Here is a 14,773-nt window from a genome sequence, read left to right on the forward strand (position 1 = left end):
GCTCCTGACACCTAGCGGCCGCAGGCGGCGCCGGGCCCGCCTCGCCTCGCCTCGCCTCAGCGGGGCCGAACCTACCGCCCCCCGCCCGCTCCACAGGCCTCCGAGCTCTAGAGGAGCCCTCCAAAGGTACGAACGCGCTTTGATTACTTCTGCTTTTAATTATGTGACTATAAAATTAAACAACTAATTAAAATTAAATTAAAAAATATGCAATTTTAATTATTTCTGCCTGCATTTACTTGCATAAATGAAAGACGTTTCTATTTCTAGGGCTTTCCAGTTGAACAACAGATATTAAAAATTAAAACGAGAAGGCTGTCAAAGGAACAGAAACGCTTCCCTACCTTTCGGTAACTCCTGCACACAACACAAGCGCATTCACCAAGCCAGACGCAGCTCTAGTTCGCTTCACTGCCAAGCTCATTAAGGTGACATAACTTATCGGGGTACCAAAGCCCCCGGGTATAAACAGCCAGGAGCAGGGCACAGGCGTCCTGGGAACAGCTTCCAAAACCGAAAAATCCTAGAACTACAGCTCTCCAAGGGAATGGTTTTTCTGTATATCCCACAAATAAGAGAGGCCCCTTACCAAGGGATGAGGGGATAAATCTTGTTCCCGATCACCCATGTTGTCAATACAGGAGGATGAGCAATGATGGACAGAGGCAGTCAGAGAAAACAAGAGGGTGGGAGATGGTCAAAGAGTGCCAAGATGAACAGCTTTCCACATAATTTTAGCTTTAGTAGCTTCTTTCTAGCATTCTCTATTGCTTTTGAATGGAAGTGACTCCATTAGTCATACATACTTTTTATTTTAATCAAGTTCATTTTTCTACAAAAGATGAGGCAGGAAAACTGATTCAAATTTGTCTCTATGGCAAGCATCGGACATTTGGAGACAGCACGCATCAAGATTTGGTTCTACCTTTGACTCCCCATCCAAACCTCAGTAAACTGCATAATATTTATTTCTGAAAGGCTATTTTACAAGTTACTTAATATTTTTGGCACTTCAATGAATATAAATTGATTTTCTTCACATTTAAAAAGCATGCTGAAGACTTTTGACTGATTTAAAACAGGTAAAAACATAAAAAGTATGAACCTAGTGATGTTACAGATGAGGGGAAACATAAAACTAGGTTGTTTGATACAAGAAACACTCAATCTGTTTTTCTAAAAGGATGCTACAGTTACGAAGACCATAACCTTGATTTCCAGAACTAAACCAGCATGCCTGCAAATGGTATTTGAACTACCAGATAGAGATTTCATGTGGAGACAGGAAATTTGACAGCCATTCCATCTTGTATTCATCATGGGGCCTCAAGTAATTGAATGACTAGGGACATGTATACAAGTCTCTAAAACCTAGTCAGCACAGGAAATTGCCAAAGAAGGTTTTCTAGACTGGGAGAAGTAAATCTGTTTTCGTAGATAAAATCTGAATTTAAAATGGTGGTCTACTCTCTTGGAAGTTGTAATGTAATGAGATCTATTGAATCCTTAAACTCTTCTGAGGAAGTTTCCACCTCCTCAATCACAAGGTCTCTGACAGGCTACTGGAACCTGCTTGCAGCTCCTGATGGGCTTCCAAAGCTGGTCAGACACCCTTATGGGCAGGACATGCATGTTGTCAACAGGAACCTTCAATTTTGAACTGGAATTACTGCATAGAGGACACGGCGCACAAATGCAATGGGACTTCAAAGGCACTGCAGAAGCAAGAAGCTGCCGCTGACTCACTCAGCTGTGGGTATAACGGAAATGAAGAGTGACAAAAAACTCTGGGTATAGAGTCCAACTAAAAAAAATAGCAATATCTATGGCAACTAGCAAATCTTATTAACTAATACACCAACACAGAGAACATGAACTGTCCCAAACTGAAAAGGACAACAGCTGTCTTCACTAACTTTCTCCTAGTCTTGCCATCATATCAATCTTCAGCCATCAGAAGACTTCAAGGCTTCTGCATAATGTTTTTCTGCATAACGTTCTATCAGTGTTCTCCGTTTTGTTTAGCTTACATAAGTTTTTAGCTTATACCATGGGGATGTTAGAAACAACCTTCACTTTGTTAAAAGGCTTTGAGAATAATAGATGAGAATTTAGACACTCTTAAGCATCCATTGAGAACATATAACTGCTTAACTTTTAATTCATACATCTGTGGGGACATCTTTAACAAATACACAGTTTGGAAAAACTATACCTCTGAACTCATTATATCTTGCATTGTGCCGTACTTCCATGGCTCAAATTTAGCTGTGAAGCCCCAATGCATCAGAGAAGAGATCTTGCTGGTTTCTACTTACTGAAACATTTTTACAGATGGAGAAAAAAATATGATCTAAATTATAAAACCTACAACTACGATTAAAAAAAAAGAGTATTGCAGAAGTCATGTGCTGAAAAACATTAAGACATTAGAAATGAATCCCCATTAGTCTGTGGTGGTTATTTCCAAGAGTGCTCAGGTCTCACTATAATGAGCAGTTTGATCAACAGCAGAACGAAGCAAGGCAGATTTCCAGTGGCATTCCTGACTTTGGTGTCTAGGCTACATGGTTGGGCCTTTATATTCTCTTCCTCTTAAAGGATGAACTCCCATAAGACCCTTCCCTCACTGGGTCATTAACAGAAGACACACAACTCCACACAACCTGACCACCCATTTCCAAAAACATGCCAGGAATTCATATATTATCTTGTCTTTTCTGTCATGCTTGACTGAATTTGTTCAAAGGGCTCAGAAGACAAGCAGGAGAGGGAAAAGAGAGCACAACGTAAGATTTGCTTCCTTCACAAATTCAGCAATAAATAGGTTCCTTCTCCTGAAGAGCTTAATCCTCTGTCAGTTGGAAAAATCTCACTCACCTAGACACTCCAACAGCAACACTGAAATTGATATCCCAATTGTCTTCTTCCAGACAGTTTTTCCCCATGATATTCCTTCACCCAGATGAGGGCCATAACACAAACCCTGTTTATCTAGATACCACCTTTATCTGAACCCTCTCTAAATACAACTGTGAAGTACATTCTTTCAATAATGAATCAATCTAACATAGACCAAAAATAGAACTAAAATATAGTGTATATTAAAATATTAAATATATTGTAGGTAACAGATAATTAATATATAAATTAATAACTAATCTATTGTACATTAAAAGTTTTAGACAGATCCTTGCTGCCTTAAAACATAGCCGTGCTACAAGTGAAATACATTCAATAAGCAGCATTAGATAAAATTGCAACAGTGGTAAGACTGTTTGCAACCTGCACCTTCCCTGTCTTTAATACAAAAATCCCTACGTGAGCTCTGTCCAGACTCAGATTTTAAATGTCAGTGTTGGAATTGAGCACACTCCTTTAAATGCATGAAAACATTCCTTTAAATACATATACTAAAGCTACCAGTTTAATTTAAAACAACATCACTGTAGTTGATGTCAGATACCCTTAGACAGATCCAATTTTCTGCAAATAAAATGTACCAACTGACAGAATAATATTAGTTTAATAAACTAGCTTAATAAAGCTATTCATTAAAATGTGACCTAAACTATGTCTCAGATCAAAGGTTGCTCTTTTGGTTTGAGTTACTGGTTTGGGCACACTTTTAACACTTTTCCCTAGCTGCGAATCATTCCTTCTCTTGGAAAATGCCTGTCAGCAGGTACCACAGACTCTCCATTAATTACCTGTATGAACATTTTTGTTCTGGCATGATTTCTTGAAAGTCTATTTGAAAAATGTAACTAACAGAAATGACAAACCTTACCAGACCCCCAAAATACTAAAAAAAAAGACAACTTTAACATTTTCTATAAATGAGAAAGTTCAGCAAAACCTGCTGCAACGAGTCATCCGATAACCTCACACTCCCCAACAGACAATTACGTGCTTTGCACCAAAGGGCTGTGCAACTCCAATTCTAGAAATATACTCCATATTTTAATAGTATTATAACGCAGTTTGATCCCACATCTACAAAAGCTGATGGAAAATCTCTGATAGAAATAAAACCAGGATTAAGGTCATGCTTAATAAAATAGTAAGTATTTAATTGCTTTGTTTAAATAGCTTAGCCAAGTATTTGTGTCAACAGCATAATTTACTTCATAGTCCTGTGGCTCAAAAAAACATGCATGCATCAATTCTGAGGTCTGTTAAACAGCCATGTCCAAAAATCATCCTCAGAAATATATAAATATTCATATACTATTATTTCAAAGTCAGAAACATCCTCTACAATGTTAGAATGCCATTTTTCAAAATCAAAATTTTGTACACCTCTAGAGCCAAATAAGGCGTGGAAGCATTTGCAATGCTTCCATATTTTACTACAGAAGACAGAAGTTTTGACCACTCCTTCCCTTTCAGATTCATTAATCTTCTGAACACTTCTCCTTTGTTCAGCATAACTTTCCATAATCCACTTCTGTCAAAATGTGATGATTTTTTTTTTGATGGGGGAGTAAAGATGGGTAAAGGGAAAAGATGAATGAATGATTAAACAATATGCATTTTTTCTTTCTGAGAGCAAAAGCAGAATAAACCCCACTTTCTCAACATATGTTTTTACAAAAAAAAAAAAACCCTCACTACAATAATTTTCATTTTAATCAGTTTCAGGTTGCTTTCTTTAATGTGAAGTTTTAAAATTTAATATGAGCAATCAGGAAAGTATATGCCTTTAGCTCAATTTTGGAAAAAGTTTTGATTTATTAAGTGGTAATTTATTAGTTGCATCTTGAGTGTAAGTAACAAAAAACTTCCTTATGTGTACATGTGCACTATAAAAGCAAAGTACTGCACATGGACAGAGAGCTAGTCAGAGGAAGTGTGTTTGATTTACAGAAGTTTACAAGCTTTGCAAGCCAAATTTCTCTGGGATTTTGTAGAAGTTTGTAGAAGGAAACAAAGGTGAAGCTGAATAGCCAGGCAATCACCCATTCCAGAGCCTCTGCACTGCTGGTACATCAAGCACACCAGACACTCCGTGCAGTGTTCTGTTCCTCCCTGTAGCCATTCTTCATCCTTGAATTCTCCGATTCCATCTAACTCCCAAATGCCACTGCAAAGCTCTCCTCCTGCCTCACACCCTCCCCTCCTCCTCTTCCTCCTTGGCAAGCTCTGGGAGCACCGTTGCATGGAGCCCACTGCGTGATTTGTCACCCAGGACACACTTTCTTCCAGTTTTATGTTCATTATCTCCATATCCCTCTTTCTAGGAGTGAAGCTCCCCCCCCCGCAGACCTTGCTGTCCCAATTCCACCTTGCAGTTTCTTGCTTCACACCTATATCCATCTTACTCTTTCCCTGGGTGACACTGCTATGTACTCACTATTCTTGTCATGATTTCATGATCCTCCACTAACAAAACTTACTTTTACATCTCTCTTTACAAACATCCCCACCTCCTGACACTTTGTTTTTACTTCCCTTAGAGTTTTCGCTTTGTCCTCTCTCCATTTCCACTCCTGTCCCACCACTGCTGCAGCCCTAATGGCCCTCTATGTTTTTCACACCACTGCTTTCCAAACCTAGATTCACTTTCCAAATCTATTCTTGACCAGCAAGTCCTTGCTTTACTACTCTCCAAATATCTCCTTTAAGGCTCTTCCCTTTCTTCTAGAACATGGATTAGCCTAGTTCACACAGACAAGAAACATGACACATTGCATATGATGACACTGCTTGCATATGACAGATGCAAGCAGTCACAGATAGGAAAAGGTCAGATGGGGAGATTTTTCTGCCTGCAGCTCTGTACCGTCTCCAGGCTGGAACCACCCTCAGAGCAGGACTTTGCTGTGTTCTGAGTTACGTATAATCAACACTCAGTAACATCTGGAATACTCCCTAAAAATTCTGGAACCAATCATATATATAGTTTCCAAAGTTATACATTGTAATTCAAAAAGATACAGTTAGAGTTCACCTTTACTGCAACACTAAGCTTCATTTACTCCATGAGTACAGTCACTCTGCACACTTTAGTTGTGTACAAATTTAATTAGCAGAAAATAGACCAATGAGAATTAATTGTAAGTTCTGTCTTGCCAATGTATATAGCCTAAGTTACATTCCCACTCCAATCAGAGTGCAAGCCTCTGAGATTCAAGTCATATTTTCAAGTTTAAAAGCCACTTAATTCAAATCTGAGATACTGATGGATGAAGAAGAGCCAGATTCAAGGCAAGGGGTAAACCTTATGTCAAGTTCACACTGCAGTGAAGACAAGCTCTCAGATTTCACTTCATTTAGCCAAAAAAATTATATTCAATCTTTATGAAGAAAATAATTTAAAATGATAAAAGGTCAATAAACACAAATGGTACCAGAACTTAACTTGGCAGTGTTACCTATGTGAAGAATTTTTTCTGTTTTTCTTGCTCAACTCACAGCTTAATACATTACTTTATGTCTTAATGTATACCAGGAAAACACAGGATATGCAAAGAGTCCAAGTCAATGTTGCTGTTGGAAACTTAATGTTTGCATTTCCTGGATTTTGCAGCTTTAACTAGGTGAACAATACTGCATTGATTCTGTTTTGGCATTTGCTACAAATACCAAAGTATTTTTTCTTATTTTGTCTACAACTGTATAAATGAGAGCTAAGCAGTTTGATAGTGAACCTTTGACATTTTTTGTTACTCATAGTGGCCTTTCCAACTTACGTATCTTACAGCTTACTAGGTAATGACAAAGGTGATGCTATACGAATCAGTAAGCATACCGGCTCCAGCAAGTGTAGCTAAATAGAGGTGTAGAAACATTTTAAAAAATCTGATGCTTTGAAAATTAAAATATTGTGAATACAGAAGTTTCACTGTACAATATTTTTCCGTTGGTTCATCAAAAGTGTTAATCTTTGAGATGGTGTCACTGAAGATTCCCTAATAGCACTGAAGAAGTTAAAAAAGGAACGTGCCCTGTTCCTGTACATGTCATATACTCCCTTACGCTCCCATGAGAGGGTGTAACCAGAGGCAGTTCAATCTTCCCTCTGAATTCAAAAGCTGAAATACCAGGAAATCCAAAAAATAGAGGAATGGCAGGTAACTGAATTGAGGTAAGTGCAGCTACTTGAGGAACTTTTGTACATGTATTGTACAAAATTTATAATCAGTGCAAAGTAACTGGTCTCTTCAAGTAGGTATTGATGTGTGTTCCTTGCCTTAGTACCCTTGAGATGGTAAGATAAGGAACCCAACAGTGGCTAAAGCTCATCTGGCACTATTGGTTCCTATTTTGACAGATGATTTAAAGGCACAACACTGATAGCGGACAGTTGAATACTTATTTTTTATTGTTCTGAATTCTCAGAATTAGGAAATTCGCTAGATTTTTTTTTTTTTTTTTTTTTTTTTTTTAAACAGCTAAGGCAAGAGATCTGTCACCAGTGCCACCTTTTCCAGTCAGGTTCCTACCCCTGGGAATGATGTCACACGAAAGGCTCAGGTGCTGCCCTACCAAATTTAAATATCTGCAGAACTATAACATTTCTCTGAGGATTTGCAACATTGAAGAGGCTATGAAAGGAGAATGACTGAATAAAAAACAGCAAGGAAGCCTCCTCTCTCCTACTGCTCCCTAGACGGACAGGAAGGGAGAGAAGGGGTCACAGTATACATATCAACTTTAAAGCCCTTTCAATATTCTTAAAAGACCTCACTTTTCCTAAACATATGATGATTTACAGGGCTTTGTACCGGGTGACCATCAAGGACTCGCATTACTTGTGAAAAGGTGAGGTGAGCCTTGAATGAAGAGATCATGTTGGAATTGCAACTTACACCTACATTAACTATTGCTGTCATGACCATACCAGCAATACCACATTGACAGAGAGGAAATCTGCTGTCTATGACAGTATGGAGCAAGGCTATGGAAACATAGATATTGCACTTGGAGCAGAATCCAAATGGGTATCAGAGGGCCAAAGCAAATTTTACCATGACTGCCAAGATACCAGAAAAACATTTCTGCCTGTAAGTATTCAAAATAAGACATTTTTTAACATGATGAATTGAGAATATTCCCATAGATTTTCAATTTAAAGCACTCTAAGCCAGAAGAGGGAGCTCCTGCACTTTTCAAATAAAGTCAACACGGATTTCATCTTGTCTGGTAACAAGAAAGCAGCTCTCCTCATCTCATGCCACACATAGGTCTGCGTCTGGTTGCTTAAAAAGCAAATATGCAAGAAGAATCTAATATGAAACTTTAAGATATATAATGCTTTAATTATACATGACTGATATAGATTAAAAAAAATACATCATGATTAGCTTTATTTCCACTCCTCATAAAAGTGATAATTTTCATATTACATAAGCATAAAGCTGAAATAATTGTTTGCAAACTGTTTAGTAAGTGAAATTACATGATCTATGAAGAATGACACAATAGGTATGAAAAGCCACTGAATTTCCTAACAGTGAAGTGGTATTCTTCCTACCTTTCTTTAAGTTAAGTAAGTTGAATACATATTTGTCTAGAAATTACAAGAAATGAGGAGCTGGATTTTGATAATTTTAAATTAGGAAAGTGGAGAAGTGCCAATTAAAACAAATATTTGCAATTTATTGCTACAGAATACAGAAGTGTTATATTTTGTCAATCCTTTTTATGAAGGTGGTGTTTTCTAAAACATCTCAATCCAGAATAGTAGTAATAATAAGCCCTTATTTTTCTGTTTTTCTAATGAAGATAAATGACAAGTATTTCACACATTTTGTGGTCTGGTTCCTTACTATAAAGGCAATATCTGCCCAAAATAAGAATAGACCACAAAAAAGTCTAAGGGGACAAAACACAAGTTTTCATAGTGTGCTTCATCAGAACACATTCCTTATACCAGATTCTTCACTGTGACACCAGTTACATTTTCTAGGTTGAGGGAAAATTCACGGAATAAAATGGATTGGATATTTAAAAGATCTCGCTACAGTGAATTTCTATGTCACTTCTCTTCAAAGTACGCATACATAGTGAATTGCCTGGTTTGCAATTGAACTGACACACCTTCATCCTGGAGATAACTTGTGTTCTGTTCCAGTGAAAATGTCCAAGACTGAGCTAAGTCCTTACTTTTATCTGTAACAGTCTTGTAAAGAATGTTCAAGAAATTTGTTCCCATTGAAAGAAGTTAATCTGTGAAAACTTCTCACTAGAAAGCATATGTCAGTTTGAAGAGGAAAGATGTCTAAGGTGTAAGACACAATTTGTGGTAAATATAGGAAATCACATATTTCCATCTTCCGGTGGTTTGAGTTCCAGGTAAGCACTCCAGTTTCCCCACTTTGCATCCCTTTCTGCTGTTTTGATCAAAATTCTCAGCCTTCCAGGTTCCCAGGCCAGTACTTTGGGTCTTGATATATGGTTTCATTTTCCCATGGGAAATGTAACAACATGCTGGGTTTCTTCCCAAAGCAAATGAAGCAAATTTCTTCCGCTCCTTACTGATGACTGTATTAGCATTTCCCACACAACTCTCAGCTTAATCAGAAATATAAAACTTAGCATCATCATATTCCAGCAACCAATTAGCCATCTGGTCTATGTAACTTCTAATTTGATGATCTTAATAGTCTTGAACTAATGCTCTGTGCTTAAAAAGAGAATTGATATACAGCAGAATCTACTCAATGACAAAATCAATTTGACTGCAATAGTCTGTTCTACAAAATCTGGAAATTTGGCCTCATGATAGAGAAAAATGATGCTCAGAATTTTCCCATTGCCACTGCTGTGACCTTCAACAAAGGTGGTGAAAGAGGAGAGGAAGAAAAGCCATAAAGATAAAAAGCAGGGCAAAAGCAGCTGCCAAATTTCACATCACTGTCAGCTTTTACAGTATAGCAATATAATTATGTAGTCTAAATTTCATACAGTTTCATAACTGCTCTTCTCTCACTCATCAGTAGGCTTCAGATTTGTGGAAAATATTAGACTATAACTCGATTTTTCATGGTATATTATTTGCCAAAATATCACTGTCACAGCTCATTTCAGATATGGCAGCATGATTAAAGCATACTAAGAGGGTTTTGACATGTAACTTAATTTTCACAAATATTGTTATTGTTACTCATAACATGATAAACTAGTTTAAACAAACATTAGGACCTAGAAGACAATTTCCTAAGAGTTATTAAGTGGATACCAGAAGATATTTCATCATTATGTAGGCCACCAGTTTGAAACAAAACAAAATACCACCTTTCAACAGAAGTAACAGAGCCACCATCAGCAAGGAAGTGGCGAGGAAATGGAAGTACAAAAGCCCATAAGCATTCTGGAAGAGTTTTTCAGAGCGTTCTAACTTCTTGCATCCAACAGCCCAACGGAAGAATCAACCGAACACAGAGAATACAATGACAACACACATGTGGAGGTCTTTGCTGTTAGGCAAATGGACTAATAAGTTTGATAAGCACTGGTCAGATAAAAGGTTTACGTAGGATTTTTACTGGCTAACGTTTTGAAACTTTAGAGATTAAAATTAATTTTTCAAAAGGAAATTTCTCTTCATCTAAATGTCAAGTGTAGGTTAAAAAAAAAATATTTTCTTTTGAAATAATTCACTTTTAAATACATTGTTACTCAAGACATTCTTAAAGCCCAAGGCTGTGCTTCTCCAAGGTTAGCTCCTCTCATCATCAAAGTCTCTGCTACAATGCCATTGCCTCTGCCCTGCCCCTAGCTGGGAAAGTACAGTGGCAGAGAGAAGAAGAAAGGAAACTCTTTTCAAACTGTTTTCCAGGGTGAAAACAAGTAGGAATAAGAGAGACTCATAATTTCTCAGCTTGTAGATACAATCCCAGCTTACTAAAGTACTACTTTTAAGTGCCACATCACACTATCTCAAGCAGAGAGCATACACAAAAACGAACAGGTAAGTGATAATAACCAAATTCTAAAAACAAAACCAAGGGTTAATCACACATAAAATGTACAGACAAGTACATGTAAATAATCAAATAGTGCATTTTGAAGATCAGCAGAGTGTGTTGAATATGTACCATACATGTTGACACAAAAGAGGATGAACAAGAGATGTTAATCTTCTCCCTCCTCTTCTGGCAACATGCAAAACCCCTTCAGGCCCCTCAGGATCTACAAACTTACTGAAAAAAATCAGAACTAGAAGTTCTAGCTTAGAAAGCAATGCAGAAAACACCGTTTACAGACGTTTTAAAAAAAAACCAACAAGACAAACCACTCTTGTATTGGTATGCTTGAGTAATATAGAATACCCACAGTGGGCACAGCCCAGCCTCTAACCTCCCCACTGTCATAGGCAACAGTAACAACAGAGTTTGCAGAATATCTAACTCACTAAACACCCTATGATAACACTATCACTTTTAGTACAAAAGCCATAAAATCTACAGTATGTCAAAGATTAAAGTTATTAGTAATGTCATGGGTGCTTGTGCAATAGTTACCAATGTGAAAACGCACAAGTATTTGAAAAATATACCACTGCTGCATGAGGGAGAACTTAAAAAAAGAGGAAGAAAAAAAAAAAGCCTGTAGAAATAACAAAGCCTCTAGTTGTAAACTTAACTCTGAATAAAAGAATAAAACACACCAACTAGGCACTCAATAAGTTCTTCATGACCATTCAAAGCACCAAAACATGCTGTTCAACACTGGGTGGAGAAGGAGACAGGTTGAGTTTGAGCTAGCCACCGCTCTCCTCCCTTTGCTTTTTGAGACCCAAGTAGTTTGAGACAACCCACCAGCATCAGCCGGTCAGCTTGATTCCTGAAGCCAAATGCCAGCAGTGAGCAGCCCAGCCACCATCTCTTGTACCTGACAACACCAGAAAGCAGCCACCCTCCTGCTCTACATAAACCAGCCACTTCTTGAAAGTGGCTTAGCAGGATGCCGAAGGCCAGTGACAGTTCTTCACCCTCTTCACTGAATGAAGATAGGCAAGACCTGTCTGTGATAAGCAGCTGTGCCTGTGTAGTTGGTTTTGTCTTATCTTTCAACCCCAAATAAACCCACCCTTGCCTTTGGGTTAAAGGCAATCTGCAAAATGAAGTCTTCATGTGTGCAAGGGGGAAGATAAGAATATGAAGCTAATGGGGGAAAAAAACCAATTGTCCTGGCCCTCACTAAGAGCTAAAGGAAGCCCTGAAAACACAGTGCAAACAAGTATGACCAGTGAATTTGCTATCAAGTTTACTTCCAAACTTTGCTAAAGGCACCTGCAATATTCAATAGCCTTACCATAAAATCTAGCTCAGAAGTGGAAGGTCGCTCCTCCTACAAAAATCTAGAAAGTACATCTTGAAACAACCTATGTTCTCTGTTAGCACTGAAGTTAGCCCACATCCAAGCCCATATTTTACAGTCGTAAGTAATCATTCTCCCTCCCTTCGCACTCCCCAAAATATACCCCATCTCACTCACTGTACAGGACAAATCATGCTGAGTATTTGCTTTGTCCTTACTGTCTGACATATTTGCCTTATTTGCTGCAAACCCTCCAAATACTGCATTGAGGAGAGGATGATCTTTTCCTCCTTCTACATTTCAACAACACTTTCAATACATCACAAGATATTGAAACATTATAAAAGTTAATTCTCGCTTAAAAAAAAACAAACCTAAAAATAAATGCATTTCAAAAGACACCTGTTATTACAAGTATCTAGTCATGGCCCAAATTGACAAAAAGTAAGAATTTATAAAAATATTCATACAATATATAATTGTCTAAATTTCAAAGTCTAACAACAGAATAAATTAGAATAGGCTCCAACGGACAGAGTCTTCTGGAGTATCACACTGGATTACTAATAGCCTTTTCACATATGCAGAGAATATTTCCTTGATTTTAAATTACTCAACAGTTCAATTCAATGGCTAGTCTAACAACCAAGTGAGCAAGAAGGAATTTCAACATAGGAATGCTTGTTCTCATTTTCCTGTATACAAATGGAAAAGTAAGCACGCCAGGAAGATCTGCTTGTTCTATTTTCTCAAAAGACAGTAAATTGGATGTATTCCTCTGAATTATCATGGAGATTAGCATTTCACTTTTTTAAAGAAACTATTTGCATATATACTAGATAAGTGTTCCCGTAAGAATGCATATCTGAATTTTAATTAATATATAAAATTATTTATGACATTCTTTATACTTTCAATTCAGCAATGACTTACTGGTTACTTGCACGGAAATTAAGAGCAAAAATATTATTAAAAATTTAACAGTTTCCCATTATTCTTAGCAGTAAAAGTACAAAAAATAAGAAAATTAATGTTAAGCTATCCAACTGCTTAAATAAAAATGCATAGATTGTACAGTCCTGTTAGCAAAAAGGTGGTGTTAACTAACGGGAATTAATATCTTCAGAAAAAGCCAAGATATTCCAGGGCAAATAAAATTAGAATTTACTTGAAAACAAATTTCCAGATTCTTACATAAATTGTTGTCAAATCTGATTATCACAAAACAATTTTATTTAAATAAGTTCTCTGCGCTATACTGTTGTTTTACAGTTTTCATACATTTTCAAAATATTCATGCAAGAGAGTATCACTGTACTTAATCCCCAAGTTCAAAGAGAAGGCACAGATGCACTTAAATCCAGAGTATGGATTAATATGTACTGCCCTTTTTGAGATGCTCTAATATTTAAGGGCATTTTAATGAAGACCTATACATGCAATAGCACAGTTATGACTAACTTAAACCCCTGCTGAACAGACACAGAGGACTTTCGCAAGGCAGCTTCCAAAGACACACGCTAGGAACTCACACTCAAGTATGTCCATTTAGCAGTATCTCTTGAAAAGTTTTAAATTACCTAGAAACACTAATCAAAGTGTGATTAAACCCACTAGAACAACTCAGTTGCAGAGGCAGGAACACAATGCAATCCTCCATTCTGGTTATCCACTGCCTTAACAATACCTGACCTTCCCTTTCCCACAACCTTTTGCAATAACTATAAGCCTTACAACCGACAATATTCGAGATTGAGGCATCCGTTCAAAGAGCATATTGTGTCATGTAGGACCACCAAAACATTTATACAAAAAGAACTAAATTTAGCTATACGTGCAGATCTTAAAACTGCTCAATTTTATCGCACGGGGCAACAATTTCAGTGATTTCCCCACAGTCTTCATACAAAAAATACATACTTCATCATGGCATATCATCAACACCTACATGGTTCATTAGCTGAATGAACCAGAGCTTTCTGAAACACTGCACAAATCTTTGCCACCAGAGTTTATGGTAACTGGCAGCAGTCATTTGCCACCACCTACGGATACCAGCAGCAAGAGGACACTACACTTGGGCCGCAGGAAAACCGGCATTACCAGCTCTGCTGTATATCCTCAAATATCTTCTAAGCCCATTGATATTTGGCAGGCCATGGATGCAAAACTAGCTTAGCAGAAAGACAAATATGGTGTAATCTGAAACATAAAAAGACAAAATTTCCCTGGCCCGCTGCTAAGCAATACACAGATATTCCAAAACTTGTTTAGTGTAAATGCCTCTCTCCCCACAGCTCTCCTTGCACTAGAAAGGAGAATCTTTCTAAACTGCAGGAGAGAGTGCAAATTTTTTTCCTGTAGTTTCAGGAGAGAACACACAAATCAGCCTAACACTAGAGGGAGGGGAAGACCTATATCCAGGTTTATGTATATGCCATAAACATGCTGTCTTATTTGTTAGCACACAATGTTCTCCCCACTTTCAAGAAACTGTGTGTCT

The 14,773-nt window shown here is 37.5% G+C and overlaps 1 protein-coding gene across 6 annotated transcripts in view; it reads right to left on the bottom strand.

Moving 5' to 3' along the window:
* MPP7 (MAGUK p55 scaffold protein 7) overlaps positions 1-14,773 on the bottom strand; it is a 173,782-nt gene that overhangs the window by 122,146 nt on the left and 36,863 nt on the right. The window contains exon 1 of one of the 6 annotated variants that reach the window (XM_068405483.1): positions 11,769-11,842. The exons of the other annotated variants lie outside the window; for them this stretch is intronic. The gene's annotated coding sequence lies outside the window, so the exon portion shown is untranslated. Of the gene's footprint in view, positions 1-11,768; positions 11,843-14,773 lie in introns of those variants that run through there. 6 annotated transcript variants of the gene reach the window in all.

This window comes from Nyctibius grandis, chromosome 7, assembly GCF_013368605.1.
Source record: "Nyctibius grandis isolate bNycGra1 chromosome 7, bNycGra1.pri, whole genome shotgun sequence".
Classification (NCBI taxonomy): Eukaryota; Metazoa; Chordata; class Aves; order Nyctibiiformes; family Nyctibiidae; genus Nyctibius; species Nyctibius grandis.